Source organism: Myripristis murdjan, chromosome 17 (assembly GCF_902150065.1).
Source record: "Myripristis murdjan chromosome 17, fMyrMur1.1, whole genome shotgun sequence".
NCBI lineage: Eukaryota > Metazoa > Chordata > Actinopteri > Holocentriformes > Holocentridae > Myripristis > Myripristis murdjan.
Genome location: NC_043996.1, coordinates 26861098 through 26888037, shown reverse-complemented (window position 1 = coordinate 26888037; position 26940 = coordinate 26861098). Strand labels below are relative to the sequence as shown.

The 26940-nt window shown below is 49.6% G+C and overlaps 33 non-coding genes across 33 annotated transcripts; all 33 read left to right on the top strand.

Moving 5' to 3' along the window:
* Window positions 1-8066: 8066 nt before the first annotated feature.
* trnad-guc (transfer RNA aspartic acid (anticodon GUC)) lies at window positions 8067-8138 on the top strand. The gene has a single exon. It is a non-coding gene; the product is annotated as a tRNA-Asp (tRNA).
* A 584-nt stretch (window positions 8139-8722) lies between these two features.
* Window positions 8723-8793, top strand: trnag-gcc (transfer RNA glycine (anticodon GCC)). Its single transcript has one exon. It is a non-coding gene; the product is annotated as a tRNA-Gly (tRNA).
* Window positions 8794-9265: 472 nt separating this feature from the next.
* trnav-cac (transfer RNA valine (anticodon CAC)) lies at window positions 9266-9338 on the top strand. Its single transcript has one exon. It is a non-coding gene; the product is annotated as a tRNA-Val (tRNA).
* Window positions 9339-9731: 393 nt separating this feature from the next.
* On the top strand, window positions 9732-9804 carry trnav-aac (transfer RNA valine (anticodon AAC)). Its single transcript has one exon. It is a non-coding gene; the product is annotated as a tRNA-Val (tRNA).
* A 567-nt stretch (window positions 9805-10371) lies between these two features.
* trnad-guc (transfer RNA aspartic acid (anticodon GUC)) lies at window positions 10372-10443 on the top strand. The gene has a single exon. It is a non-coding gene; the product is annotated as a tRNA-Asp (tRNA).
* A 583-nt stretch (window positions 10444-11026) lies between these two features.
* Window positions 11027-11097, top strand: trnag-gcc (transfer RNA glycine (anticodon GCC)). Its single transcript has one exon. It is a non-coding gene; the product is annotated as a tRNA-Gly (tRNA).
* Window positions 11098-11568: 471 nt separating this feature from the next.
* Window positions 11569-11641, top strand: trnav-cac (transfer RNA valine (anticodon CAC)). The gene has a single exon. It is a non-coding gene; the product is annotated as a tRNA-Val (tRNA).
* A 393-nt stretch (window positions 11642-12034) lies between these two features.
* Window positions 12035-12107, top strand: trnav-aac (transfer RNA valine (anticodon AAC)). Its single transcript has one exon. It is a non-coding gene; the product is annotated as a tRNA-Val (tRNA).
* A 567-nt stretch (window positions 12108-12674) lies between these two features.
* trnad-guc (transfer RNA aspartic acid (anticodon GUC)) lies at window positions 12675-12746 on the top strand. The gene has a single exon. It is a non-coding gene; the product is annotated as a tRNA-Asp (tRNA).
* A 583-nt stretch (window positions 12747-13329) lies between these two features.
* trnag-gcc (transfer RNA glycine (anticodon GCC)) lies at window positions 13330-13400 on the top strand. Its single transcript has one exon. It is a non-coding gene; the product is annotated as a tRNA-Gly (tRNA).
* A 471-nt stretch (window positions 13401-13871) lies between these two features.
* On the top strand, window positions 13872-13944 carry trnav-cac (transfer RNA valine (anticodon CAC)). Its single transcript has one exon. It is a non-coding gene; the product is annotated as a tRNA-Val (tRNA).
* A 393-nt stretch (window positions 13945-14337) lies between these two features.
* On the top strand, window positions 14338-14410 carry trnav-aac (transfer RNA valine (anticodon AAC)). Its single transcript has one exon. It is a non-coding gene; the product is annotated as a tRNA-Val (tRNA).
* A 567-nt stretch (window positions 14411-14977) lies between these two features.
* Window positions 14978-15049, top strand: trnad-guc (transfer RNA aspartic acid (anticodon GUC)). Its single transcript has one exon. It is a non-coding gene; the product is annotated as a tRNA-Asp (tRNA).
* A 584-nt stretch (window positions 15050-15633) lies between these two features.
* Window positions 15634-15704, top strand: trnag-gcc (transfer RNA glycine (anticodon GCC)). Its single transcript has one exon. It is a non-coding gene; the product is annotated as a tRNA-Gly (tRNA).
* Window positions 15705-16175: 471 nt separating this feature from the next.
* On the top strand, window positions 16176-16248 carry trnav-cac (transfer RNA valine (anticodon CAC)). Its single transcript has one exon. It is a non-coding gene; the product is annotated as a tRNA-Val (tRNA).
* Window positions 16249-16641: 393 nt separating this feature from the next.
* On the top strand, window positions 16642-16714 carry trnav-aac (transfer RNA valine (anticodon AAC)). The gene has a single exon. It is a non-coding gene; the product is annotated as a tRNA-Val (tRNA).
* A 567-nt stretch (window positions 16715-17281) lies between these two features.
* On the top strand, window positions 17282-17353 carry trnad-guc (transfer RNA aspartic acid (anticodon GUC)). The gene has a single exon. It is a non-coding gene; the product is annotated as a tRNA-Asp (tRNA).
* A 583-nt stretch (window positions 17354-17936) lies between these two features.
* Window positions 17937-18007, top strand: trnag-gcc (transfer RNA glycine (anticodon GCC)). The gene has a single exon. It is a non-coding gene; the product is annotated as a tRNA-Gly (tRNA).
* Window positions 18008-18478: 471 nt separating this feature from the next.
* On the top strand, window positions 18479-18551 carry trnav-cac (transfer RNA valine (anticodon CAC)). The gene has a single exon. It is a non-coding gene; the product is annotated as a tRNA-Val (tRNA).
* A 393-nt stretch (window positions 18552-18944) lies between these two features.
* trnav-aac (transfer RNA valine (anticodon AAC)) lies at window positions 18945-19017 on the top strand. The gene has a single exon. It is a non-coding gene; the product is annotated as a tRNA-Val (tRNA).
* Window positions 19018-19584: 567 nt separating this feature from the next.
* Window positions 19585-19656, top strand: trnad-guc (transfer RNA aspartic acid (anticodon GUC)). The gene has a single exon. It is a non-coding gene; the product is annotated as a tRNA-Asp (tRNA).
* Window positions 19657-20239: 583 nt separating this feature from the next.
* On the top strand, window positions 20240-20310 carry trnag-gcc (transfer RNA glycine (anticodon GCC)). Its single transcript has one exon. It is a non-coding gene; the product is annotated as a tRNA-Gly (tRNA).
* A 471-nt stretch (window positions 20311-20781) lies between these two features.
* Window positions 20782-20854, top strand: trnav-cac (transfer RNA valine (anticodon CAC)). Its single transcript has one exon. It is a non-coding gene; the product is annotated as a tRNA-Val (tRNA).
* Window positions 20855-21248: 394 nt separating this feature from the next.
* On the top strand, window positions 21249-21321 carry trnav-aac (transfer RNA valine (anticodon AAC)). Its single transcript has one exon. It is a non-coding gene; the product is annotated as a tRNA-Val (tRNA).
* Window positions 21322-21888: 567 nt separating this feature from the next.
* Window positions 21889-21960, top strand: trnad-guc (transfer RNA aspartic acid (anticodon GUC)). The gene has a single exon. It is a non-coding gene; the product is annotated as a tRNA-Asp (tRNA).
* Window positions 21961-22544: 584 nt separating this feature from the next.
* trnag-gcc (transfer RNA glycine (anticodon GCC)) lies at window positions 22545-22615 on the top strand. Its single transcript has one exon. It is a non-coding gene; the product is annotated as a tRNA-Gly (tRNA).
* A 471-nt stretch (window positions 22616-23086) lies between these two features.
* trnav-cac (transfer RNA valine (anticodon CAC)) lies at window positions 23087-23159 on the top strand. The gene has a single exon. It is a non-coding gene; the product is annotated as a tRNA-Val (tRNA).
* A 394-nt stretch (window positions 23160-23553) lies between these two features.
* Window positions 23554-23626, top strand: trnav-aac (transfer RNA valine (anticodon AAC)). The gene has a single exon. It is a non-coding gene; the product is annotated as a tRNA-Val (tRNA).
* Window positions 23627-24193: 567 nt separating this feature from the next.
* Window positions 24194-24265, top strand: trnad-guc (transfer RNA aspartic acid (anticodon GUC)). Its single transcript has one exon. It is a non-coding gene; the product is annotated as a tRNA-Asp (tRNA).
* A 583-nt stretch (window positions 24266-24848) lies between these two features.
* Window positions 24849-24919, top strand: trnag-gcc (transfer RNA glycine (anticodon GCC)). Its single transcript has one exon. It is a non-coding gene; the product is annotated as a tRNA-Gly (tRNA).
* A 471-nt stretch (window positions 24920-25390) lies between these two features.
* On the top strand, window positions 25391-25463 carry trnav-cac (transfer RNA valine (anticodon CAC)). Its single transcript has one exon. It is a non-coding gene; the product is annotated as a tRNA-Val (tRNA).
* A 393-nt stretch (window positions 25464-25856) lies between these two features.
* On the top strand, window positions 25857-25929 carry trnav-aac (transfer RNA valine (anticodon AAC)). Its single transcript has one exon. It is a non-coding gene; the product is annotated as a tRNA-Val (tRNA).
* A 567-nt stretch (window positions 25930-26496) lies between these two features.
* On the top strand, window positions 26497-26568 carry trnad-guc (transfer RNA aspartic acid (anticodon GUC)). Its single transcript has one exon. It is a non-coding gene; the product is annotated as a tRNA-Asp (tRNA).
* Window positions 26569-26940: the final 372 nt, after the last annotated feature.

Below are 26940 nucleotides of genomic sequence, written 5' to 3'. Positions count from 1 at the left end.
TTTATTTTTTTTTCTAAAGCCAGACCGGATATTGTTTTCATGAATAAAAGACAGCAGTTGATCTGCTACAATCTCTTCTAAAACCTTAGCTAAAAACAGGAGCTTTGACATCGGCCTACAATTGTTAAGATCATAGGAATCAAGAGACTTTTTTTGTTGTTGTTGTTTTTTCCAAAGCGGCTGAGCAAAAGCAGTGTGATGACAAAGACCAAGACGTCCACGGGGAAGATGCAAGTCAAAAGCGTTAAACCTCACAAGTATTAACTACTAGTCTAAACTTCCTCAGTCAGTTAAAACACTGATAACTCCTGAGAAAGCCTGTCTGAAATAATTCATGGGGTGCTGCTGTTTTCACTGTTTTACACCCACAAACCACACAGAGTGAACAGGCAGGAGAGAATTGTATTTAGATGAATAATAACACATTACGGAGGAGGATACTGTTTACACGGAGCAGAGGGAGGGAGTCTCAGGCTGAGAGGGGAAGGCAAAACCAAATCAAACCTTCAGAAAAGGGGAGGGAGAGGAAGAATAAAAAAAGAAGCAGGGTGAGTGTGTGTGTGTGGGGGGGGGGGTGACAAGAGAACAGGAGGAAGAGGAGGAGGAAGGCTGGAAGTTTGTTCATTCTTCTGGCGGCAGATAGAAACATCACAATGCTGCCCTCTCTGAATGAAGGCCTCCTATCAGAGAGCTGCAGCTTGTAATGGAAGAGAGAGAGAGAGAGAAAGAGAGAGAGGGGGGGGGGGGGGGGGGGGGGGGGCAGATAAGGAAAGAGAGAATTCAAAAGACAGAGAATGAGAAAGAGAGAGAGAGAGACAAAGAGAGAGAAAAGGCGGACAGAACGGGTCGCAAATGGAGTTCAGCAGCTTAAAGTTCATTATGCAGATTGCATTCTACGAGTGTAATTCCTCTTCCACGGCCACAATGAGCGCGGAGACGATCCATTACAGGTTAGCAAAGAGCGGAGGGGTCAAGGCAATCAGATTAGCAGCGCGTCTCCGAGAAGCCATCATTTATCACACACACACACACACACACACACACACACCTTTCCCCAATCGTACACACACTTTTGTTTCTCTCCCACAGAAATAGGAATATGTAAAATGAAAGCATGACGATGTGTGTTGGAACGTGACTCTAGTGTTACGTCAAATGACCCAGAGTCACACAAACAAATAACACACTTTTCTCCCTCGCTTAGTTTCACCGTGGAAATTTGTGGTGGCGCACATGCGTGCATTAGACTCTACAGATATGCAAATGTAATAAATGTAAGATAATACACTTAATTTGTGAAACAGTATGCTGCGTTACAGACAATAAAACCGAATGTGAGTTTACTGTGTGGGAACAGGAAGAGCTGAACTGTAAAGAGGTCTGAGGGACTCTGAAAGTTCCTATACCGCTGTAATCAAATTATGTAGGAGGAAGTAATGAATATTCAATAAATATTGCAGTCCATTAAGTATGATTTACAATTCAAATTAATAATCTCTGACTTGTAGAAAATTACATGGGATGCACCAGAAGCCACCACAGCTATACATCCATGAATGATCTGCATACGGTTTCATAATTAGAAGAGAGGATGTAAATGCATACCCCCCCCCCCCCTTTTTTTTACATATACATGCATATTAATTAGCTAATTATAGTATACAGAGTGGGAGGGCAGGATGGAGTTGGGCCTATTCATAAACAGGAAAGCAAAAAAAAAAAAAAAAAAGATTCTTTAGCATCAGAAAACACGGCAGGATGTTTACTGGGGGTTTCAACATTAAGCCAATTCAAAAGTGGCATTCTGATTTATAACAGTTTCCATGGTGTCACGCTTCTTCCAAACATGAATACAAATTACCCTGAGTGGACAGGTTTTTTTTTTTTTTTTTTTTTTTTTTTTTTTTTTTTTAAATTTTCATTTGAGATATATTTTATTACTCCCAGAGGGAAATCCAGGTTTGAAACCACAGCAGTGAGATCAGAAAACTTGAAGGCCAGTGTTGATAACAATGTTTTAATACTGAAGATGCCAGTAGTTACTCCATATCTTTAAATTTGACCATTTTTATCCCGCAAACTTCCATGGAATCGGTATAGCCATCAGACTTTGACTTGGTTGGGGTTGCTGTCAGGGCAGAAAAGCCTCTAAACCTCTTCACTGAAACACAGCCTGATGATGACACTTGTTTAATGTCAAGTCCACTTTATATCTCAGAGGAAGACGCTGCCTAGAGCTTACATTCACTTATTAATCAGCTTATTATTAAAATGAAACTGTGTGCAGCTTTACATGGTTTGGACACCAGCAAAGTGCCTGACAGGGAACATTTTTGTGTGGACAGAAGATAAAAATAGGAAGAAAAAGTTTCTTCAGATTAGGTAATCTGCTGTACTGCTGCTGCGACAGTGTGACGCAGAGCATGAGTCAGCATTTATCAGCTCTTAAAGGCAGGGTGACCCACATCACCCACCCAGAAACAAGCAACTGGGACAGACCACGGCTTTTAAAGAATTAATTTAACTTACAATAAACATTACTGAGCAGTTAAAGAGAAATGTGCAAAGAAGATTTTTTTTTTTTTTTTTAACATTTCCACAGTGTGTGTAGCTGCTGTCAGGGAGGAACCTCCAACATTTCAGAGGTGGACAGCTTAACAGGGCAATACTGATCTTAATAAAAGCCTACTATCTGCCTGATGTATGGTCTTGACTCGCACAATGTGAGTTTGTGTTGGGCGACATTTGAATACTCCTCTGTGGCTGAGAAGTATTTGAAAGTATTTGATCTCTGTCTTCTCAGGAGGAGGTGAGGCACATGCAGAGGAGGATAAAACAAAAAACAAGAAGAATAAAACAAGAAAGAAAACCTCGCTGGCAGCCTTTGGGACCATACCGACTGACAGACTAACTGAGCTGATCAAATAATTCTTTTTTGACTTTTCTGTCTGACTGGATCACACACTTCTTTTGAACCGGCGGAGCCTTTGTGACTAAATCAGTTGATGAAATCTACGACTCGTGTAGATCAGATCTGAGGATCTGTAGGGTTCCTCGTCTTGTTGTCCGACTGGACTCCCTGCACGCGAGTCTGCGTGTCTTGCTCAAAGACAACTTGACAAGATGCAGCCATTGATCATGATTTCACTTTTGGTGGCGGACTTACTTACTTACTTACTGCTCAGCCACCGCTCCACAGGAAAAAAAAAAACAATGTCACCATGTTCATGTTTCAACGGCTTGAAGCCTGAAGTTAGGCTTGTGAAAGGCATCTGACACCAGAGCATATTCACTTGATCTCTTTCAAAAACATGGGAAAAAAGGTGATGAGCAAATCAGCGAGAAATGACCTGAAAATTTGCAAAAAACTATAAAATAGAAAACTATATTTAAAGTTACAATATCATAAAAAAATGCAAAAAGATTCCCCCACAAAATAAACAATAAGAAGAAATGCAGTGAATTCTGTGAGGAGGGTGAAACAAAACATTTCAAATAAAAGCCACAGGCTCCTGGGTTTCAGAGGGTTAATGTTGCCCCTGATTTCAACTGTCTGCATGGATGTGGGTCTGTTTGCGCCAAACTGATCACCTCACGCTGCTCAGGTTCATTCACATTGAGGATCCAGGCTCCATGTTTTCTGCAGACTGAAGAGTGCAGACTGGATTCTCTCCAAAACTTTAACGCGGATTTCAAAATTCATGAGGCAGACGGCGCGGCGGTGGTGTCGGGACCGACCTCAAAATCAAGAATGCGGGCTTTGAAACGCCATAATGAGGATGCTGCCGTATGTGGGTCAAAAAGTGTAAACTCGCACAACTGCTCAGCCGTCTGACAAAACTCGCTGATGCGTTTTGGGTCAGCGTTTTAGACCAAATCACGCTGATTGGCCTGATTGGGGCGCTGTAATGAGCGGCAAAATTCAAAACACTTTGCAACGCTGGAGCCGCCCACACGACCGGTCCACGTTTGATGCTGCATCTTGTTACTGAGTTTCCTGCATCAGCTGTGGGGGGACAACATTACTTTGTTGTTTCCAGCATATGAGCTGCAAAGTTTCAGGAGAACTTTTCAGACAATTTAGTTGGTTTAGTTAGTCAGTTTTCATGGTTTAGCAGCTGTGGTAGAAAAAAACCCATTCAGTTTAATTCAGAATAAAAGAGGAAAAAAATACAGTATAGAAGATGGAATAAAATGACTATAATAAACAACGAAAATACTAAAATTACAACAAATTATACCACCCCTCAAAAAAACACAACAATTGCACAGATATATACTTTAGACAAATCAGCATGGCCATCATACCCACTAGAGTTTCAAAGCAGTTTTATTTGAATAAAAACAACTTTATTTCTTCATTTTATGAGACCTTTGTTTAAGTGGATCTGTACATTTCTTCATTTCCAGAATGATTATTTAATTTTGATTATTTTAATTTATTTTGAGCATTACATCTACACATTTATTCATTTACCTAAACACTTGAACACATGAACGTACTTGAGTTTTCTTAAAGATTTTGTTTTCAAAATGCTGCTCACTCTGCTATGCAACATGCATTACAACTTTAGAAGAAAAAAAAAAGCTTAAGACACAAAACATGCATTTAAAACATCATATTGTAGTAACAACAAAGAATGCCTTCTCGGATGTGGTCATACTCTGAGCAGCGGATACACCAAATGCACTAAAAACAGCTCGGCTTCAATCTCCTCAGTCCTTTCAACATTTTAACTCCTGGAGCCATGGTGGAGCTGCGATACGACAAATCAAACCTTGAAATAAAAAACCACACAGAGCGCTGCAGACTGTTGAAAGTGAGAGCCGGTCGACTGTCTGAACACTGCAGCCGATCTGTGCAGCTGACGAAACACATGCTCTGTCAATCCACTATAATCTGCTCTAAATAAACAGCATTTAATGGTTTATTTGACTTAAACAAGTTAAATTAGTTAAATTGTCTTTCACACACTTCAAAAGCTCTGTGAGGACTGATTATCACTAGGACAGTTCTGGACTCATTAGTATTATAAAGTTTATTTTCTCAGCTGAGAGAACTGATCTCTGCTGAACTTTTTAATCCTTTTTTTTTTAATTTATGAAATGAGCTGCAGATTAAAATTTGAACAGAGAATGTGCCATGAAACAATGACTTTGTTATGATTCATTTTCTGTTTTTTTCAAGTGAATAGTAGAGAGTGTAATTTAGTTTGTTGGAAGACAAGAAGAAATATAACACAGTTAGCAAGGCAGTGTTAATCTACAGGGCAGTAATTCCACTGACAGTTTTTAGGGGACATTCGGTTTGAGTTTGTCATATCAGAGAGATATGAAAGTCAGCAGAGCAGCATTTCCCTGCTATTCAATCTGTGAGAACTGAAATATACATGTGTTCCTTTATCCTGGGTGTGACTGGTGAAGAGGCGGGGTGCACTCTAATTCAATATGGAGGGAGGCATTTTCTACATGCAGATTAAACCTAGGGATTAAATCTAAAAGCTAAATCACAACAGCATTTGTGAAATGAAATGTGAAATTTGTGAAAAATGGGAAACATCCCATGTATGTCAATGAGATCTATACACTGATGGATGACATGGATTGATGCAGATGCAGCGCCGTGCGTGAAAATATTGCAACCCCGTCCCTCCAGAAAGTTGAAACTAGTTGAACTTTTGACCGAGTGCAGGTTAATGTCCGCTGCTAACAGACTTCATGAGCCAAAGAAATTTGTACAGACTGCTTGAAAATGTTTCGAGAGATAGGTACAGCTGTGCAACCTGGGTGGCTTCAAAGTGTACTTGACAGATGCCAAATGTCCCGTGCTAACACCGCCTGAAGCCAGTGTGGGACTACAATAATGTCTTTCAGCTGGGGTTCTGTTGTGGAAATTCTTCATCTCAAGCCTGACTGCAGTGAATCTGGCCGTGGCAAACCTGACCCCGGAGTTTGTGAAGTGAAAAGTGGCAAATGACAGACGATTTCCCACTGACTGACTCACTAACCAACCGTCTGATGGATTGACTGACTGACTGACTGTTCCCATATTCCCTCAAGTCAAAGGCCGGAGCCTTTTATTTAGCTGGCACTATTTATAGCGAGAGGAAAGTGTTTGTCCTCTGATGCGGCGGGAGGTGTTGGCTGTTGTGGAGCCAGGGAGAATTGACCAGTGTTGTGAAGTGTGATATTGAGGCCAGAGCTTCACACAAGGACTGAATGACTGATGGACTGACTTAAAGTCTGTATGACAAAGCCATTTCCGAAGCAGCTGTAGGGCTGCAGGGTATTAGAAATGTTGTGCAACCTGGTGCTGCACGGTCCACACATGTTGGAAATCCTGATTTGTGTCCTGATGAGTAGGAAACATGCAGAGAGAAAGCAAGACTTGATGATCTGACACATATCAAAATGCCAGTAGTGGGACACATGCAAAGCTGTTTAAAATGATGCTTTAGACAATTTTACTTTGATCACATTTTATAGTGTTTCACCACAATGATGTCAGGTTGGCGCTGAAATGACTTTGTGCACTTCAGTTAAAACATTTTTTTTTTTTTTTTGTGATATGGCATGAGAATTATTGTTTAGTGTGTAAAATCTGATTAATTAAAATTTTTCAAACTCTCACCTGTCACCGCCATTTTGACTTGCCAAGATGCATATTAAGTGACTTAGTGCAGCTTTAAAGAAAGAGGGTTCTATTTATCATAATGAAATCCAGACTAACAATACTACTACTACTACTACTACTACTACTACTACTACTAATAATAATAATAATAATTACCATGATAACAATAGCTGCATGCTGCAATTGCTGGTTTCCAACTGCATGGTACAGCCATTCAGATTTCTTTTATCCTTGTGGCAAACAGTGTTTCAACTGAACACAATGCACAGCCATTAAGTTACAGCCATTTCACATTATAATACTGCTATAGCGCTCCTCTGAGTATATTAGTAGTGATTTGCCATGCACAGTGTCCTGTAATGATTATTTAATATTTAATGGTGCAACCCGATAGTTATATAACGAGCAAAATGTCCAAAAAGTCAGCAGCGCCTTCAGAAATTAAAAGAATTGAAAACCACTGGAAGAGCCGTGGTGTCGTTTCAAATTATACAGTAAAGGCAAACAGGCTTCACAATATGCCTGCATTCACGACCACAGGGCCACATAAATGTGCATTTTTGTGCAATCGATTGATGGAGGTATGGGTGCCTGGACAGTAAAAGCCAGGTCAGATTTAACTGCCATTGATTAAACGATGAAAAAAAATAAATGGAGCTGAGCTTGGATTAATGAAAAGTGTGAAAACAGGAAACGAGTGAGCACATGGTGTAAAAAGCTGGGGCAGGAAAAGTACAGCAAAAAAAAAAAGTGCCATTTTTTCCAGTGACACATTTCCCAATCATGTGCAGCCGTTTGCACCCAGCAACACGCTCCAGATCTCCCCAGGGCCGTCGCCACCGCCACCGTTAACACCTGCAGCCCTCAGAGATCATGTGTGCAGTCACAGCACACATTTATAGCAGAACCTGACATGCCATTTACCACCGTCCATGCACTTGAAGACTTCATTAGCGCCACTGTAGAGGGAGGCGGCTCCTACCGCTTCTCTTGTCACACAGCTCCTTTTAGAGCCGTGTGACAGGAAAAAAACATTTGTGTTTTCTCCAAATACAGATTAATCTACCGTGGAGAACACAGACTCCTTAATGTTCTTGTGCGTTATTAAGATGAGCATTTATATAAGTGGGGACACAGTTCACATTTGTTTTTGCAAAGCAGCTCAGTTCAGTTCAACCTTTATTTATTTCCCAAGGGCGATTGGGATGTTGCCCATTATATACAATACAGACGTAACAGACAAACTAAACACCTACACAGTGGCCATTAGTTAGGCCATAAAGGAGTGCCTGGTAGTCCTAACCTCTGTTTTCAATATGCTAGCTGACAGGATAAATGAGTGTTTAAAGCCATGTGCCAGAAGGGAAAGCCAATTTGCAAAGTTGAATGAGCTGGGAGAAGGGATGTGGCCCCGCCCGGCTCCCCATGTGTCTCCTCGTTAGTATAGTGGTTACTATCCCCGCCTGTCACGCGGGAGACCGGGGTTCAATTCCCCGACGGGGAGAAGAGCTTGCTTTTCGCATCGGAGGAGGTGGAAATCTCACCCTGAAAACACGCAGGAAGCCATGCCGAAGAAATGAATGTAGACCCACTGTTACTGACCTCAGCCTGCAGGGGGCAGCGGTGCTCAAGACATGAATTTGAGCTTTGTAGATAATCAGGAATGGCGCATATTATCTTCTGTAAAAATAAAGACATACATAAGTAAACTAATAAATAAGCGAAGGCGTACATAAACAAGAAGCGAAGAAATAAATCATCAAAAACGAGAGAATGAATTAAGAAATGCTGACGGTCTTGTAGATGCGTAAGTGCAAGACCCCCGCTAGCGGTAGGAAGACCTAGCAACGGAAACAGCATCTACTGGCTTGCTGAATTTTTTTTCAGAGCTACCGTACCGGAGCCTCCCAGTGGGGGCAACTAAACATTGCCCGTCTGTCCGCTGTCTGCCGGCTCGGCGTGGTTGCCGGCTACGCGACTGGCCAATGCAGCGTGACATCGGGTTGCGTCGCAGCAAACGTTGATTGCGGCTCCAGTGTTTTGCCCTACGCCGCTGCGCTTTTTCGCTCAGCTGACCCGTGTGTTCCAGCATTGGTGGTTCAGTGGTAGAATTCTCGCCTGCCACGCGGGAGGCCCGGGTTCGATTCCCGGCCAATGCAGCACAGGCTTTTCCTGCAACAGCCAGTGCGCACAGATGGCATTTCAGCGGGCAGGGCGGGCCTTCTCCACCAACCTGAAACAGGCCCAGCTGTGACACCCTGGCTGCGAGCGGGGTCGTTGTCAAAATCGCTTCTGTGGTCTTTCTTCACCAGAGCTGAAACAGCGTTTCTGTGTGTGGCTTTATTTTGTTTTTGTTTGTTTTTTTTGCCGATGATGGGGTCCAAAGTTGCCTCCCTCCAGTTGGCTTCAGCATGCATTGGGACGGTTCACAGCTGAGTGTGAAGCGGTCGGGATGAGGATCAACACCTCCAAGTCTGAGGCCACGGCTCTCTGTAGCAGAAGACCCTGTCGAGAAAATCACCTGGAGTCCGACTAGGGCCAGTTGAAGGCAAGCTTACAAGTGACAGGCATTCTGTCACAGAGGACTGTCTACATCAATTTTCTCAGAGACACGGTGGGGCTGCGTCGCAGGTTTCCGTAGTGGAGTGGTTATCACGTTCGCCTCACACGCGAAAGGTCCCCGGTTCGAAACCGGGCGGAAACAACCTTATTTCAGCTTTATAGCAGCAAGAAGGCAGGCAGGGTCCGGAGCCCCCAGAGTGTGCGTCTGAAGACAGAATAAGTAGGATTTGTCGTTGTGCTTCGCAAACGCAACACTCAAAGTGGGCCTCTCTTCCCCCCAGACAGCGAACAGAATCGTAACCCAGTAACATGACACCCGGGTTTAACGCTACAATTTGTCAGAAAACACTGACGCTATCGGGGACCCACTCAAATGACCACCTGTGAGTCCTGGGGACCGGCTGCGCTGAGAACCCCTACCCGTCGCTGCAAAGTCAAGCACACAAGCGATCGGCCGTCTTACGCACATGCGCAGCGTACGTGTAGGACTGCCGATGTCCATTTTCCCAGAGGCGCACAGCTCGCTGGCACCCGGGTTTCCGTAGTGTAGTGGTTATCACGTTCGCCTAACACGCGAAAGGTCCCCGGTTCGAAACCGGGCGGAAACAGCCTTATTGTGGCTTTACAGCCAAACCTGGGCTAACGCGGACAAGGCCAAGATGCTCAATCTGCGGCCATGTCCGCTCCAAGCCAGCGAAATCCGAAAATGCCCTTTGGCTCTTCCGTCCACGCTGTACCGCACTTTTTGCTTTCCCCCACGTTTCCAAGAGCCCAGTGGCCACACTGAAATGCTCAAAGGTTCACAAAGTCCCGCGACTTAAGCTGTACATAGCCTCCGCCCAACGCGACGCACAGGCATTTGTTAGGCCACATGGCGATCTTATGGCATTGTTTCCAGAAAGCACAGCTTACCCCATGGCCCCAAAAACGCCAGGCCCGTGTTCCCAGGTTTCCACACCTTGGAGACCATCTTTGATAAGTTCCATCTTCGTGAGTATGAGATGCCGGCTTGGTGAAGAATGGAAGGCTAAAGCGGAGCAAAAGAGAAGCGTTTGCAAAGTGACGCAGCGTAGTGTGGGCATGACCTGAACGAGAACTTGAAGAGAGCGATGACTGGAAGCGGAATTGAGGGAGCTGCGAGATGGGACGTGGCCCCGCCCGGCTCCCCATGTGTCTCCTCGTTAGTATAGTGGTTAGTATCCCCGCCTGTCACGCGGGAGACCGGGGTTCAATTCCCCGACGGGGAGAAGAGCTTGCTTTTCGCATCGGAGGAGGTGAAAATCTCACCCTGAAAACACGCAGGAAGCCATGCCGAAGAAATGAATGTAGACCCACTATTACTGACCTCAGCCTGCAGGGGGCAGCGGTGCTCAAGACATGAATTTGAGCTTTGTAGATAATCAGGAATGGCGCATATTATCTTCTGTAAAAACAAAGACATACATAAGTAAACTAATAAATAAGCGAAGGCGTACATAAACAAGAAGCGAAGAAATAAATCATCAAAAACAAGAGAATGAATTAAGAAATGCTGACGGTCTTGTAGATGCGTAAGTGCAAGACCCCCGCTAGCGGTAGGAAGACCTAGCAACGGATATGGCATCTACTGGCTTGCTGAATTTTTTTCAGAGCTACCGTACCGGAGCCTCCCAGTGGGGGCAACTAAACATTGCCCGTCTGTCCGCTGTCTGCCGGCTCGGCGTGGTTGCCGGCTACACGACTGGCCAATGCAGCGTGACATCGGGTTGCGTCGCAGCAAACGTTGATTGCGGCTCCAGTCTTTTGCCCTACGCCGCTGCGCTTTTTCGCTCAGCTGACCCCTCTGTTCCAGCATTGGTGGTTCAGTGGTAGAATTCTCGCCTGCCACGCGGGAGGCCCGGGTTCGATTCCCGGCCAATGCAGCACAGGCTTTTCCTGCAACAGCCGGTGCGCAGAGATGGCATTTCAGCTGGCAGGGCGGGCCTTCTCCACCAACCTGAAACAGGCCCAGCTGTGACACCCTGGCTGCGAGCGGGGTCGTTGTCAAAATCGCTTCTGTGGTCTTTCTTCACCAGAGCTGAAACAGCGTTTCTGTGTGTGGCTTTATTTTGTTTTTGTTTGTTTTTTTGCCGATGATGGGGTCCAAAGTTGCCTCCCTCCAGTTGGCTTCAGCATGCATTGGGACGGTTCACAGCTGAGTGTGAAGCGGTCGGGATGAGGATCAACACCTCCAAGTCTGAGGCCACGGCTCTCTGTAGCAGAAGACCCTGTCGAGAAAATCACCTGGAGTCCGACTAGGGCCAGTTGAAGGCAAGCTTACAAGTGACAGGCATTCTGTCACAGAGGACTGTCTACATCAATTTTCTCAGAGACACGGGTGGGCTGCGTCGCAGGTTTCCGTAGTGTAGTGGTTATCACGTTCGCCTCACACGCGAAAGGTCCCCGGTTCGAAACCGGGCGGAAACAACCTTATTTCAGCTTTATAGCAGCAAGAAGGCAGGCAGGGTCCGGAGCCCCCAGAGTGTGCGTCTGAAGACAGCATAAGTAGGATTTGTCGTTGTGCTTCGCAAACGCAACACTCAAAGTGGGCCTCTCTTCCCCCCAGACAGCGAACAGAATCGTAACCCAGTAACATGACACACGGGTTTAACGCTACAATTTGTCAGAAAACACTGACGCTATCGGAGACCCACTCAAATGACCACCTGTGAGTCCTGGGGACCGGCTGCGCTGAGAACCCCTACCCGTCGCTGCGAAGTCAAGCACACAAGCGATCGGCCGTCTTACGCACATGCACCGCGTACGAGTAGGACTGCCGATGTCCATTTTCCCAGAGGCGCACAGCCCGATGGTACCCGGGTTTCCGTAGTGTAGTGGTTATCACGTTCGCCTAACACGCGAAAGGTCCCCGGTTCGAAACCGGGCGGAAACAGCCTTATTGTGGCTTTACAGCCAAACCTGGGCTAACGTAGACAAGGCCGAGATGCTCAATCTGCGGCCATGTCCGCTCCAAGCCAGCGAAATCCGAAAATGCCCTTTGGCTCTTCCGTCCACGCTGTACCGCGTTTTTTGCTTTCCCCCACGTTTCCAAGAGCCCAGTGGCCACACTGAAATGCTCAAACGTTCACAAAGTCCCGCGACTCAAGCTGTACATAGCCTCCGCCCAACGCGACGCACAGGCATTTGTTAGGCCACATGGCGATCTTATGGCATTGTTTCCAGAAAGCACAGCTTACCCCATGGCCCCAAAAACGCCAGGCCCGTGTTCCCAGGTTTCCACACCTTGGAGACCATCTTTGATAAGTTCCATCTTCGTGAGTATGAGATGCCGGCTTGGTGAAGAATGGAAGGCTAAAGCGGAGCAAAAGAGAAGCGTTTGCAAAGTGACGCAGCGTAGTGTGGGCATGACCTGAACGAGAACCTGAAGAGAGCGATGACTGGAAGCGGAATTGAGGGAGCTGCGAGATGGGACGTGGCCCCGCCCGGCTCCCCATGTGTCTCCTCGTTAGTATAGTGGTTAGTATCCCCGCCTGTCACGCGGGAGACCGGGGTTCAATTCCCCGACGGGGAGAAGAGCTTGCTTTTCGCATCGGAGGAGGTGAAAATCTCACCCTGAAAACACGCAGGAAGCCATGCCGAAGAAATGAATGTAGACCCACTATTACTGACCTCAGCCTGCAGGGGGCATCGGTGCTCAAGACATGAATTTGAGCTTTGTAGATAATCAGGAATGGCGCATATTATCTTCTGTAAAAACAAAGACATACATAAGTAAACTAATAAATAAGCGAAGGCGTACATAAACAAGAAGCGAAGAAATAAATCATCAAAAACAAGAGAATGAATTAAGAAATGCTGACGGTCTTGTAGATGCGTAAGTGCAAGACCCCCGCTAGCGGTAGGAAGACCTAGCAACGGATATGGCATCTACTGGCTTGCTGAATTTTTTTCAGAGCTACCGTACCGGAGCCTCCCAGTGGGGGCAACTAAACATTGCCCGTCTGTCCGCTGTCTGCCGGCTCGGCGTGGTTGCCGGCTACACGACTGGCCAATGCAGCGTGACATCGGGTTGCGTCGCAGCAAACGTTGATTGCGGCTCCAGTCTTTTGCCCTACGCCGCTGCGCTTTTTCGCTCAGCTGACCCCTCTGTTCCAGCATTGGTGGTTCAGTGGTAGAATTCTCGCCTGCCACGCGGGAGGCCCGGGTTCGATTCCCGGCCAATGCAGCACAGGCTTTTCCTGCAACAGCCGGTGCGCAAACATGGCATTTCAGCTGGCAGGGCGGGCCTTCTCCACCAACCTGAAACAGGCCCAGCTGTGACACCCTGGCTGCGAGCGGGGTCGTAGTCAAAATCGCTTCTGTGGTCTTTCTTCACCAGAGCTGAAACAGCGTTTCTGTGTGTGGCTTTATTTTGTTTTTGTTTGTTTTTTTGCCGATGATGGGGTCCAAAGTTGCCTCCCTCCAGTTGGCTTCAGCATGCATTGGGACGGTTCACAGCTGAGTGTGAAGCGGTCGGGATGAGGATCAACACCTCCAAGTCTGAGGCCACGGCTCTCTGTAGCAGAAGACCCTGTCGAGAAAATCACCTGGAGTCCGACTAGGGCCAGTTGAAGGCAAGCTTACAAGTGACAGGCATTCTGTCACAGAGGACTGTCTACATCAATTTTCTCAGAGACACGGGTGGGCTGCGTCGCAGGTTTCCGTAGTGTAGTGGTTATCACGTTCGCCTCACACGCGAAAGGTCCCCGGTTCGAAACCGGGCGGAAACAACCTTATTTCAGCTTTATAGCAGCAAGAAGGCAGGCAGGGTCCGGAGCCCCCAGAGTGTGCGTCTGAAGACAGCATAAGTAGGATTTGTCGTTGTGCTTCGCAAACGCAACACTCAAAGTGGGCCTCTCTTCCCCCCAGACAGCGAACAGAATCGTAACCCAGTAACATGACACCCGGGTTTAACGCTACAATTTGTCAGAAAACACTGACGCTATCGGGGACCCACTCAAATGACCACCTGTGAGTCCTGGGGACCGGCTGCGCTGAGAACCCCTACCCGTCGCTGCAAAGTCAAGCACACAAGCGATCGGCCGTCTTACGCACATGCGCAGCGTACGTGTAGGACTGCCGATGTCCATTTTCCCAGAGGCGCACAGCTCGCTGGCACCCGGGTTTCCGTAGTGTAGTGGTTATCACGTTCGCCTAACACGCGAAAGGTCCCCGGTTCGAAACCGGGCGGAAACAGCCTTATTGTGGCTTTACAGCCAAACCTGGGCTAACGCGGACAAGGCCAAGATGCTCAATCTGCGGCCATGTCCGCTCCAAGCCAGCGAAATCCGAAAATGCCCTTTGGCTCTTCCGTCCACGCTGTACCGCACTTTTTGCTTTCCCCCACGTTTCCAAGAGCCCAGTGGCCACACTGAAATGCTCAAAGGTTCACAAAGTCCCGCGACTTAAGCTGTACATAGCCTCCGCCCAACGCGACGCACAGGCATTTGTTAGGCCACATGGCGATCTTATGGCATTGTTTCCAGAAAGCACAGCTTACCCCATGGCCCCAAAAACGCCAGGCCCGTGTTCCCAGGTTTCTACACCTTGGAGACCATCTTTGATCAGTTCCATCTTCGTGAGTATGAGAAGCCGGCTTGGTGAAGAATGGAAGGCTAAAGCGGAGCAAAAGAGAAGCGTTTGCAAAGTGACGCAGCGTAGTGTGGGCATGACCTGAACGAGAACTTGAAGAGAGCGATGACTGGAAGCGGAATTGAGGGAGCTGCGAGATGGGACGTGGCCCCGCCCGGCTCCCCATGTGTCTCCTCGTTAGTATAGTGGTTAGTATCCCCGCCTGTCACGCGGGAGACCGGGGTTCAATTCCCCGATGGGGAGAAGAGCTTGCTTTTCGCATCGGAGGAGGTGAAAATCTCACCCTGAAAACACGCAGGAAGCCATGCCGAAGAAATGAATGTAGACCCACTATTACTGACCTCAGCCTGCAGGGGGCAGCGGTGCTCAAGACATGAATTTGAGCTTTGTAGATAATCAGGAATGGCGCATATTATCTTCTGTAAAAACAAAGACATACATAAGTAAACTAATAAATAAGCGAAGGCGTACATAAACAAGAAGCGAAGAAATAAATCATCAAAAACAAGAGAATGAATTAAGAAATGCTGACGGTCTTGTAGATGCGTAAGTGCAAGACCCCCGCTAGCGGTAGGAAGACCTAGCAACGGATATGGCATCTACTGGCTTGCTGAATTTTTTTCAGAGCTACCGTACCGGAGCCTCCCAGTGGGGGCAACTAAACATTGCCCGTCTGTCCGCTGTCTGCCGGCTCGGCGTGGTTGCCGGCTACACGACTGGCCAATGCAGCGTGACATCGGGTTGCGTCGCAGCAAACGTTGATTGCGGCTCCAGTCTTTTGCCCTACGCCGCTGCGCTTTTTCGCTCAGCTGACCCCTACTGTTCCAGCATTGGTGGTTCAGTGGTAGAATTCTCGCCTGCCACGCGGGAGGCCCGGGTTCGATTCCCGGCCAATGCAGCACAGGCTTTTCCTGCAACAGCCGGTGCGCAAACATGGCATTTCAGCTGGCAGGGCGGGCCTTCTCCACCAACCTGAAACAGGCCCAGCTGTGACACCCTGGCTGCGAGCGGGGTCGTAGTCAAAATCGCTTCTGTGGTCTTTCTTCACCAGAGCTGAAACAGCGTTTCTGTGTGTGGCTTTATTTTGTTTTTGTTTGTTTTTTTGCCGATGATGGGGTCCAAAGTTGCCTCCCTCCAGTTGGCTTCAGCATGCATTGGGACGGTTCACAGCTGAGTGTGAAGCGGTCGGGATGAGGATCAACACCTCCAAGTCTGAGGCCACGGCTCTCTGTAGCAGAAGACCCTGTCGAGAAAATCACCTGGAGTCCGACTAGGGCCAGTTGAAGGCAAGCTTACAAGTGACAGGCATTCTGTCACAGAGGACTGTCTACATCAATTTTCTCAGAGACACGGGTGGGCTGCGTCGCAGGTTTCCGTAGTGTAGTGGTTATCACGTTCGCCTCACACGCGAAAGGTCCCCGGTTCGAAACCGGGCGGAAACAACCTTATTTCAGCTTTATAGCAGCAAGAAGGCAGGCAGGGTCCGGAGCCCCCAGAGTGTGCGTCTGAAGACAGCATAAGTAGGATTTGTCGTTGTGCTTCGCAAACGCAACACTCAAAGTGGGCCTCTCTTCCCCCCAGACAGCGAACAGAATCGTAACCCAGTAACATGACACACGGGTTTAACGCTACAATTTGTCAGAAAACACTGACGCTATCGGGGACCCACTCAAATGACCACCTGTGAGTCCTGGGGACCGGCTGCGCTGAGAACCCCTACCCGTCGCTGCGAAGTCAAGCACACAAGCGATCGGCCGTCTTACGCACATGCACCGCGTACGAGTAGGACTGCCGATGTCCATTTTCCCAGAGGCGCACAGCCCGATGGTACCCGGGTTTCCGTAGTGTAGTGGTTATCACGTTCGCCTAACACGCGAAAGGTCCCCGGTTCGAAACCGGGCGGAAACAGCCTTATTGTGGCTTTACAGCCAAACCTGGGCTAACGTAGACAAGGCCGAGATGCTCAATCTGCGGCCATGTCCGCTCCAAGCCAGCGAAATCCGAAAATGCCCTTTGGCTCTTCCGTCCACGCTGTACCGCACTTTTTGCTTTCCCCCACGTTTCCAAGAGCCCAGTGGCCACACTGAAATGCTCAAACGTTCACAAAGTCCCGCGACTTAAGCTGTACATAGCCTCCGCCCAACGCAACGCACAGGCATTTGTTAGGCCACATGGCGATCTTATGGCATTGTTTCCAGAAAGCACAGCTTACCCCATGGCCCCAAAAACGCCAGGCCCGTGTTCCCAGGTTTCCACACCTTGGAGACCATCTTTGATAAGTTCCATCTTCGTGAGTATGAGATGCCGGCTTGGTGAAGAATGGAAGGCTAAAGCGGAGCAAAAGAGAAGCGTTTGCAAAGTGACGCAGCGTACTGTGGGCATGACCTGAACGAGAACTTGAAGAGAGCGATGACTGGAAGCGGAATTGAATGAGCTGCGAGATGGGACGTGGCCCCGCCCGGCTCCCCATGTGTCTCCTCGTTAGTATAGTGGTTAGTATCCCCGCCTGTCACGCGGGAGACCGGGGTTCAATTCCCCGACGGGGAGAAGAGCTTGCTTTTCGCATCGGAGGAGGTGGAAATCTCACCCTGAAAACACGCAGGAAGCCATGCCGAAGAAATGAATGTAGACCCACTATGACTGACCTCAGCCTGCAGGGGGCAGCGGTGCTCAAGACATGAATTTGAGCTTTGTAGATAATCAGGAATGGCGCATATTATCTTCTGTAAAAATAAAGACATACATAAGTAAACTAATAAATAAGCGAAGGCGTACATAAACAAGAAGCGAAGAAATAAATCATCAAAAACAAGAGAATGAATTAAGAAATGCTGACGGTCTTGTAGATGCGTAAGTGCAAGACCCCCGCTAGCGGTAGGAAGACCTAGCAACGGATATGGCATCTACTGGCTTGCTGAATTTTTTTCAGAGCTACCGTACCGGAGCCTCCCAGTGGGGGCAACTAAACATTGCCCGTCTGTCCGCTGTCTGCCGGCTCGGCGTGGTTGCCGGCTACGCGACTGGCCAATGCAGCGTGACATCGGGTTGCGTCGCAGCAAAAGTTGATTGCGGCTCCAGTCTTTTGCCCTACGCCGCTGCGCTTTTTCGCTCAGCTGACCCGTACGTTCCAGCATTGGTGGTTCAGTGGTAGAATTCTCGCCTGCCACGCGGGAGGCCCGGGTTCGATTCCCGGCCAATGCAGCACAGGCTTTTCCTGCAACAGCCGGTGCGCAGAGATGGCATTTCAGCTGGCAGGGCGGGCCTTCTCCACCAACCTGAAACAGGCCCAGCTGTGACACCCTGGCTGCGAGCGGGGTCGTTGTCAAAATCGCTTCTGTGGTCTTTCTTCACCAGAGCTGAAACAGCATTTCTGTGTGTGGCTTTATTTTGTTTTTGTTTGTTTTTTTGCCGATGATGGGGTCCAAAGTTGCCTCCCTCCAGGTGGCTTCAGCATGCATTGGGACGGTTCACAGCTGAGGGTGAAGCGGTCGGGATGAGGATCAACACCTCCAAGTCTGAGGCCACGGCTCTCTGTAGCAGAAGACCCTGTCGAGAAAATCACCTGGAGTCCGACTAGGGCCAGTTGAAGGCAAGCTTACAAGTGACAGGCATTCTGTCACAGAGGACTGTCTACATCAATTTTCTCAGAGACATGGGTGGGCTGCGTCGCAGGTTTCCGTAGTGTAGTGGTTATCACGTTCGCCTCACACGCGAAAGGTCCCCGGTTCGAAACCGGGCGGAAACAACCTTATTTCAGCTTTATAGCAGCAAGAAGGCAGGCAGGGTCCGGAGCCCCCAGAGTGTGCGTCTGAAGACAGCATAAGTAGGATTTGTCGTTGTGCTTCGCAAACGCAACACTCAAAGTGGGCCTCTCTTCCCCCCAGACAGCGAACAGAATCGTAACCCAGTAACATGACACCCGGGTTTAACGCTACAATTTGTCAGAAAACACTGACGCTATCGGGGACCCACTCAAATGACCACCTGTGAGTCCTGGGGACCGGCTGCGCTGAGAACCCCTACCCGTCGCTGCGAAGTCAAGCACACAAGCGATCGGCCGTCTTACGCACATGCACCGCGTACGAGTAGGACTGCCGATGTCCATTTTCCCAGAGGCGCACAGTTCGCTGGTACCCGGGTTTCCGTAGTGTAGTGGTTATCACGTTCGCCTAACACGCGAAAGGTCCCCGGTTCGAAACCGGGCGGAAACAGCCTTATTGTGGCTTTACAGCCAAACCTGGGCTAACGTAGACAAGGCCAAGATGCTCAATCTGCAGCCATGTCCGCTCCAAGCCAGCGAAATCCGAAAATGCCCTTTGGCTCTTCCGTCCACGCTGTACCGCACTTTTTGCTTTCCCCCACGTTTCCAAGAGCCCAGTGGCCACGCTGAAATGCTCAAACGTTCACAAAGTCCCGCGACTTAAGCTGTACATAGCCTCCGCCCAACGCAACGCACAGGCATTTGTTAGGCCACATGGCGATCTTATGGCATTGTTTCCAGAAAGCACAGCTTACCCCATGGCCCCAAAAACGCCAGGCCCATGTTCCCAGGTTTCCACACCTTGGAGACCATCTTTGATAAGTTCCATCTTCGTGAGTATGAGATGCCGGCTTGGTGAAGAATGGAAGGCTAAAGCGGAGCAAAAGAGAAGCGTTTGCAAAGTGACGCAGCGTACTGTGGGCATGACCTGAACGAGAACTTGAAGAGAGCGATGACTGGAAGCGGAATTGAATGAGCTGCGAGATGGGACGTGGCCCCGCCCGGCTCCCCATGTGTCTCCTCGTTAGTATAGTGGTTAGTATCCCCGCCTGTCACGCGGGAGACCGGGGTTCAATTCCCCGACGGGGAGAAGAGCTTGCTTTTCGCATCGGAGGAGGTGGAAATCTCACCCTGAAAACACGCAGGAAGCCATGCCGAAGAAATGAATGTAGACCCACTATGACTGACCTCAGCCTGCAGGGGGCAGCGGTGCTCAAGACATGAATTTGGGCTTTGTAGATAATCAGGAATGGCGCATATTATCTTCTGTAAAAATAAAGACATACATCAGTAAACTAATAAATAAGCGAGGGCGTACATAAACAATAAGCGAAGAAATAAATAATCAAAAACGAGAGAATTAATTAAGAAATGCTGATGGTCTTGTAGATGTGTAAGTGCAAGACCCCCGCTAGCGGTAGGAAGACCTAGCAACGGAAATGGCATCTACTGGCTTGCTGAATTTTTTTCAGAGCTACCGTACCGGAGCCTCCCAGTGGGGGCAACTAAACATTGCCCGTCTGTCCGCTGTCTGCCGGCTCGGCGTGGTTGCCGGCTACGCGACTGGCCAATGCAGCGTGACATCGGGTTGCGTCGCAGCAAAAGTTGATTGCGGCTCCAGTCTTTTGCCCTACGCCGCTGCGCTTTTTCGCTCAGCTGACCCGTACGTTCCAGCATTGGTGGTTCAGTGGTAGAATTCTCGCCTGCCACGCGGGAGGCCCGGGTTCGATTCCCGGCCAATGCAGCACAGGCTTTTCCTGCAACAGCCAGTGCGCAAACATGGCATTTCAGCTGGCAGGGCGGGCCTTCTCCACCAACCTGAAACAGGCCCAGCTGTGACACCCTGGCTGCGAGCGGGGTCGTAGTCAAAATCGCTTCTGTGGTCTTTCTTCACCAGAGCTGAAACAGCGTTTCTGTGTGTGGCTTTATTTTGTTTTTGTTTGTTTTTTTGCCGATGATGGGGTCCAAAGTTGCCTCCCTCCAGTTGGCTTCAGCATGCATTGGGACGGTTCACAGCTGAGTGTGAAGCGGTCGGGATGAGGATCAACACCTCCAAGTCTGAGGCCACGGCTCTCTGTAGCAGAAGACCCTGTCGAGAAAATCACCTGGAGTCCGACTAGGGCCAGTTGAAGGCAAGCTTACAAGTGACAGGCATTCTGTCACAGAGGACTGTCTACATCAATTTTCTCAGAGACACGGGTGGGCTGCGTCGCAGGTTTCCGTAGTGTAGTGGTTATCACGTTCGCCTCACACGCGAAAGGTCCCCGGTTCGAAACCGGGCGGAAACAACCTTATTTCAGCTTTATAGCAGCAAGAAGGCAGGCAGGGTCCGGAGCCCCCAGAGTGTGCGTCTGAAGACAGCATAAGTAGGATTTGTCGTTGTGCTTCGCAAACGCAACACTCAAAGTGGGCCTCTCTTCCCCCCAGACAGCGAACAGAATCGTAACCCAGTAACATGACACCCGGGTTTAACGCTACAATTTGTCAGAAAACACTGACGCTATCGGGGACCCACTCAAATGACCACCCTGTGAGTCCTGGGGACCGGCTGCGCTGAGAACCCCTACCCGTCGCTGCGAAGTCAGGCACACAAGCGATCGGCCGTCTTACGCACATGCACCGCGTATGTGTGGGACTGCCATTGTCCATTTTCCCAGAGGCGCACAGTTCGCTGGTACCCGGGTTTCCGTAGTGTAGTGGTTATCACGTTCGCCTAACACGCGAAAGGTCCCCGGTTCGAAACCGGGCGGAAACAGCCTTATTGTGGCTTTACAGCCAAACCTGGGCTAACGTAGACAAGGCCAAGATGCTCAATCTGCAGCCATGTCCGCTCCAAGCCAGCGAAATCCGAAAATGCCCTTTGGCTCTTCCGTCCACGCTGTACCGCACTTTTTGCTTTCCCCCACGTTTCCAAGAGCCCAGTGGCCACGCTGAAATGCTCAAACGTTCACAAAGTCCCGCGACTTAAGCTGTACATAGCCTCCGCCCAACGCAACGCACAGGCATTTGTTAGGCCACATGGCGATCTTATGGCATTGTTTCCAGAAAGCACAGCTTACCCCATGGCCCCAAAAACGCCAGGCCCGTGTTCCCAGGTTTCCACACCTTGGAGACCATCTTTGATAAGTTCCATCTTCGTGAGTATGAGATGCCGGCTTGGTGAAGAATGGAAGGCTCAAGCGGAGCAAAAGAGAAGCGTTTGCAAAGTGACGCAGCGTAGTGTGGGCATGACCTGAACGAGAACCTGAAGAGAGCGATGACTGGAAGCGGAATTGAATGAGCTGCGAGATGGGACGTGGCCCCGCCCGGCTCCCCATGTGTCTCCTCGTTAGTATAGTGGTTAGTATCCCCGCCTGTCACGCGGGAGACCGGGGTTCAATTCCCCGACGGGGAGAAGAGCTTGCTTTTCGCATCGGAGGAGGTGAAAATCTCACCCCTGAAAACACGCAGGAAGCCATGCCGAAGAAATGAATGTAGACCCACTATTACTGACCTCAGCCAGCAGGGGGCAGCGGTGCTCAAGACATGAATTTGGGCTTTGTAGATAATCAGGAATGGCGCATATTGTCTTCTGTAAAAATAAAGACATACATAAGTAAACTAATAAACAAGCGAGGTTGTACATAAACAAGAAGCGAAGAAATAAATAATCAAAAACGAGAGAATTAATTAAGAAATGCTGATAGTCTTGTAGGTGTGTAAGTGCAAGACCCCCGCTAGCGGTAGGAAGACTTAGCAACGGGAACGGCATCTACTGGCTTGCTGAATTTTTTTCAGAGCTACCGTACCGGAGCCTCCCAGTGGGGGCAACTAAACATTGCCCGTCTGTCCGCTGTCTGCCGGCTCGGTGTGGTTGCCGGCTACGCGACTGGCCAATGCAGCGTGACATCGGGTCGCGTCGCAGCAAAAGTTGATTGCGGCGCCAGTGTTTTGCCTTACGCCGCTGCGCTTTTTCGCTCAGCTGACCTGTACGTTCCAGCATTGGTGGTTCAGTGGTAGAATTCTCGCCTGCCACGCGGGAGGCCCGGGTTCGATTCCCGGCCAATGCAGCACAGGCTTTTCCTGCAACAGCCGGTGCGCAGAGATGGCATTTCAGCTGGCAGGGCGGGCCTTCTCCACCAACCTGAAACAGGCCCAGCTGTGACACCCTGGCTGCGAGCGGGGTCGTTGTCAAAATCGCTTCTGTGGTCTTTCTTCACCAGAGCTGAAACAGCATTTCTGTGTGTGGCTTTATTTTGTTTTTGTTTGTTTTTTTGCCGATGATGGGGTCCAAAGTTGCCTCCCTCCAGGTGGCTTCAGCATGCATTGGGACGGTTCACAGCTGAGGGTGAAGCGGTCGGGATGAGGATCAACACCTCCAAGTCTGAGGCCACGGCTCTCTGTAGCAGAAGACCCTGTCGAGAAAATCACCTGGAGTCCGACTAGGGCCAGTTGAAGGCAAGCTTACAAGTGACAGGCATTCTGTCACAGAGGACTGTCTACATCAATTTTCTCAGAGACACGGTTGGGCTGCGTCGCAGGTTTCCGTAGTGTAGTGGTTATCACGTTCGCCTCACACGCGAAAGGTCCCCGGTTCGAAACCGGGCGGAAACAACCTTATTTCAGCTTTATAGCAGCAAGAAGGCAGGCAGGGTCCGGAGCCCCCAGAGTGTGCGTCTGAAGACAGCATAAGTAGGATTTGTCGTTGTGCTTCGCAAACGCAACACTCAAAGTGGGCCTCTCTTCCCCCCAGACAGCGAACAGAATCGTAACCCAGTAACATGACACCCGGGTTTAACGCTACAATTTGTCAGAAAACACTGACGCTATCGGGGACCCACTCAAATGACCACCCTGTGAGTCCTGGGGACCGGCTGCGCTGAGAACCCCTACCCGTCGCTGCGAAGTCAGGCACACAAGCGATCGGCCGTCTTACGCACATGCACCGCGTATGTGTGGGACTGCCATTGTCCATTTTCCCAGAGGCGCACAGTTCGCTGGTACCCGGGTTTCCGTAGTGTAGTGGTTATCACGTTCGCCTAACACGCGAAAGGTCCCCGGTTCGAAACCGGGCGGAAACAGCCTTATTGTGGCTTTACAGCCAAACCTGGGCTAACGTGGACAAGGCCAAGATGCTCAATCTGCGGCCATGTCCGCTCCCAGCCAGCGAAATCCGAAAATGCCCTTTGGCTCTTCCGTCCACGCTGTACCGCACTTTTTGCTTTCCCCCACGTTTCCAAGAGCCCAGTGTCCACGCTGAAATGCTCAAACGTTCACAAAGTCCCGCGACTTAAGCTGTACATAGCCTCCGCCCAACGCAACGCACAGGCATTTGTTAGGCCACATGGCGATCTTATGGCATTGTTTCCAGAAAGCACAGCTTACCCCATGGCCCCAAAAACGCCAGGCCCGTGTTCCCAGGTTTCCACACCTTGGAGACCATCTTTGATAAGTTCCATCTTCGTGAGTATGAGATGCCGGCTTGGTGAAGAATGGAAGGCTAAAGCGGAGCAAAAGAGAAGCGTTTGCAAAGTGACGCAGCGTACTGTGGGCATGACCTGAACGAGAACTTGAAGAGAGCGATGACTGGAAGCGGAATTGAATGAGCTGCGAGATGGGACGTGGCCCCGCCCGGCTCCCCATGTGTCTCCTCGTTAGTATAGTGGTTAGTATCCCCGCCTGTCACGCGGGAGACCGGGGTTCAATTCCCCGACGGGGAGAAGAGCTTGCTTTTCGCATCGGAGGAGGTGGAAATCTCACCCTGAAAACACGCAGGAAGCCATGCCGAAGAAATGAATGTAGACCCACTATGACTGACCTCAGCCTGCAGGGGGCAGCGGTGCTCAAGACATGAATTTGAGCTTTGTCGATAATCAGGAATGGCGCATATTATCTTCTGTAAAAATGAAGACATACATAAGTAAACTAATAAACAAGCGAGGTTGTACATAAACAAGAAGCGAAGAAATAAATAATCAAAAACGAGAGAATTAATTAAGAAATGCTGATAGTCTTGTAGGTGTGTAAGTGCAAGACCCCCGCTAGCGGTAGGAAGACTTAGCAACGGGAACGGCATCTACTGGCTTGCTGAATTTTTTTCAGAGCTACCGTACCGGAGCCTCCCAGTGGGGGCAACTAAACATTGCCCGTCTGTCCGCTGTCTGCCGGCTCGGTGTGGTTGCCGGCTACGCGACTGGCCAATGCAGCGTGACATCGGGTCGCGTCGCAGCAAAAGTTGATTGCGGCGCCAGTGTTTTGCCTTACGCCGCTGCGCTTTTTCGCTCAGCTGACCTGTACGTTCCAGCATTGGTGGTTCAGTGGTAGAATTCTCGCCTGCCACGCGGGAGGCCCGGGTTCGATTCCCGGCCAATGCAGCACAGGCTTTTCCTGCAACAGCCGGTGCGCAGAGATGGCATTTCAGCTGGCAGGGCGGGCCTTCTCCACCAACCTGAAACAGGCCCAGCTGTGACACCCTGGCTGCGAGCGGGGTCGTTGTCAAAATCGCTTCTGTGGTCTTTCTTCACCAGAGCTGAAACAGCGTTTCTGTGTGTGGCTTTATTTTGTTTTTGTTTGTTTTTTTGCCGACGATGGGGTCCAAAGTTGCCTCCCTCCAGTTGGCTTCAGCATGCATTGGGACGGTTCACAGCTGAATGTGAAGCGGTCGGGATGAGGATCAACACCTCCAAGTCTGAGGCCACGGCTCTCTGTAGCAGAAGACCCTGTCGAGAAAATCACCTGGAGTCCGACTAGGGCCAGTTGAAGGCAAGCTTACAAGTGACAGGCATTCTGTCACAGAGGACTGTCTACATCAATTTTCTCAGAGACACGGTTGGGCTGCGTCGCAGGTTTCCGTAGTGTAGTGGTTATCACGTTCGCCTCACACGCGAAAGGTCCCCGGTTCGAAACCGGGCGGAAACAACCTTATTTCAGCTTTATAGCAGCAAGAAGGCAGGCAGGGTCCGGAGCCCCCAGAGTGTGCGTCTGAAGACAGAATAAGTAGGATTTGTCGTTGCGCTTCGCAAACACAACACTCAAAGTGGGCCTCTCTTCCCCCCAGACAGCGAACAGAATCGTAACCCAGTAACATGACACCCGGGTTTAACGCTACAATTTGTCAGAAAACACTGACGCTATCGGGGACCCACTCAAATGACCACCTGTGAGTCCTGGGGACCGGCTGCGCTGAGAACCCCTACCCGTCGCTGCGAAGTCAGGCACACAAGCGATCGGCCGTCTTACGCACATGCACCGCGTATGTGTGGGACTGCCGATGTCCATTTTCCCAGAGGCGCGCAGCTCGCTGGCACCCGGGTTTCCGTAGTGTAGTGGTTATCACGTTCGCCTAACACGCGAAAGGTCCCCGGTTCGAAACCGGGCGGAAACAGCCTTATTGTGGCTTTACAGCCAAACCTGGGCTAACGTGGACAAGGCCAAGATGCTCAATCTGCGGCCATGTCCGCTCCCAGCCAGCGAAATCCGAAAATGCCCTTTGGCTCTTCCGTCCACGCTGTACCGCACTTTTTGCTTTCCCCCACGTTTCCAAGAGCCCAGTGTCCACGCTGAAATGCTCAAACGTTCACAAAGTCCCGCGACTTAAGCTCTACATAGCCTCCGCCCAACGCAACGCACGGGCATTTGTTAGGCCACATGGCGATCTTATGGCATTGTTTCCAGAAAGCACAGCTTACCCCATGGCCCCAAAAATGCCAGGCCCGTGTTCCCAGGTTTCCACACCTTGGAGACCATCTTTGATAAGTTCCATCTTCGTGAGTATGAGATGCCGGCTTGGTGAAGAATGGAAGGCTCAAGCGGAGCAAAAGAGAAGCGTTTGCAAAGTGACGCAGCGTAGTGTGGGCATGACCTGAACGAGAACCTGAAGAGAGCGATGACTGGAAGCGGAATTGAATGAGCTGCGAGATGGGACGTGGCCCCGCCCGGCTCCCCATGTGTCTCCTCGTTAGTATAGTGGTTAGTATCCCCGCCTGTCACGCGGGAGACCGGGGTTCAATTCCCCGACGGGGAGAAGAGCTTGCTTTTCGCATCGGAGGAGGTGAAAATCTCACCCCGAAAACACGCAGAAGGCCATGCCGAAGAAATGAATGTAGACCCACTATTACTGACCTCAGCCTGCAGGGGGCAGCGGTGCTCAAGACATGAATTTGGGCTTTGTAGATAATCAGGAATGGCGCATATTATCTTCTGTAAAAATAAAGACATACATCAGTAAACTAATAAATAAGCGAGGGCGTACATAAACAATAAGCGAAGAAATAAATAATCAAAAACGAGAGAATTAATTAAGAAATGCTGATGGTCTTGTAGATGTGTAAGTGCAAGACCCCCGCTAGCGGTAGGAAGACCTAGCAACGGATATGGCATCTACTGGCTTGCTGAA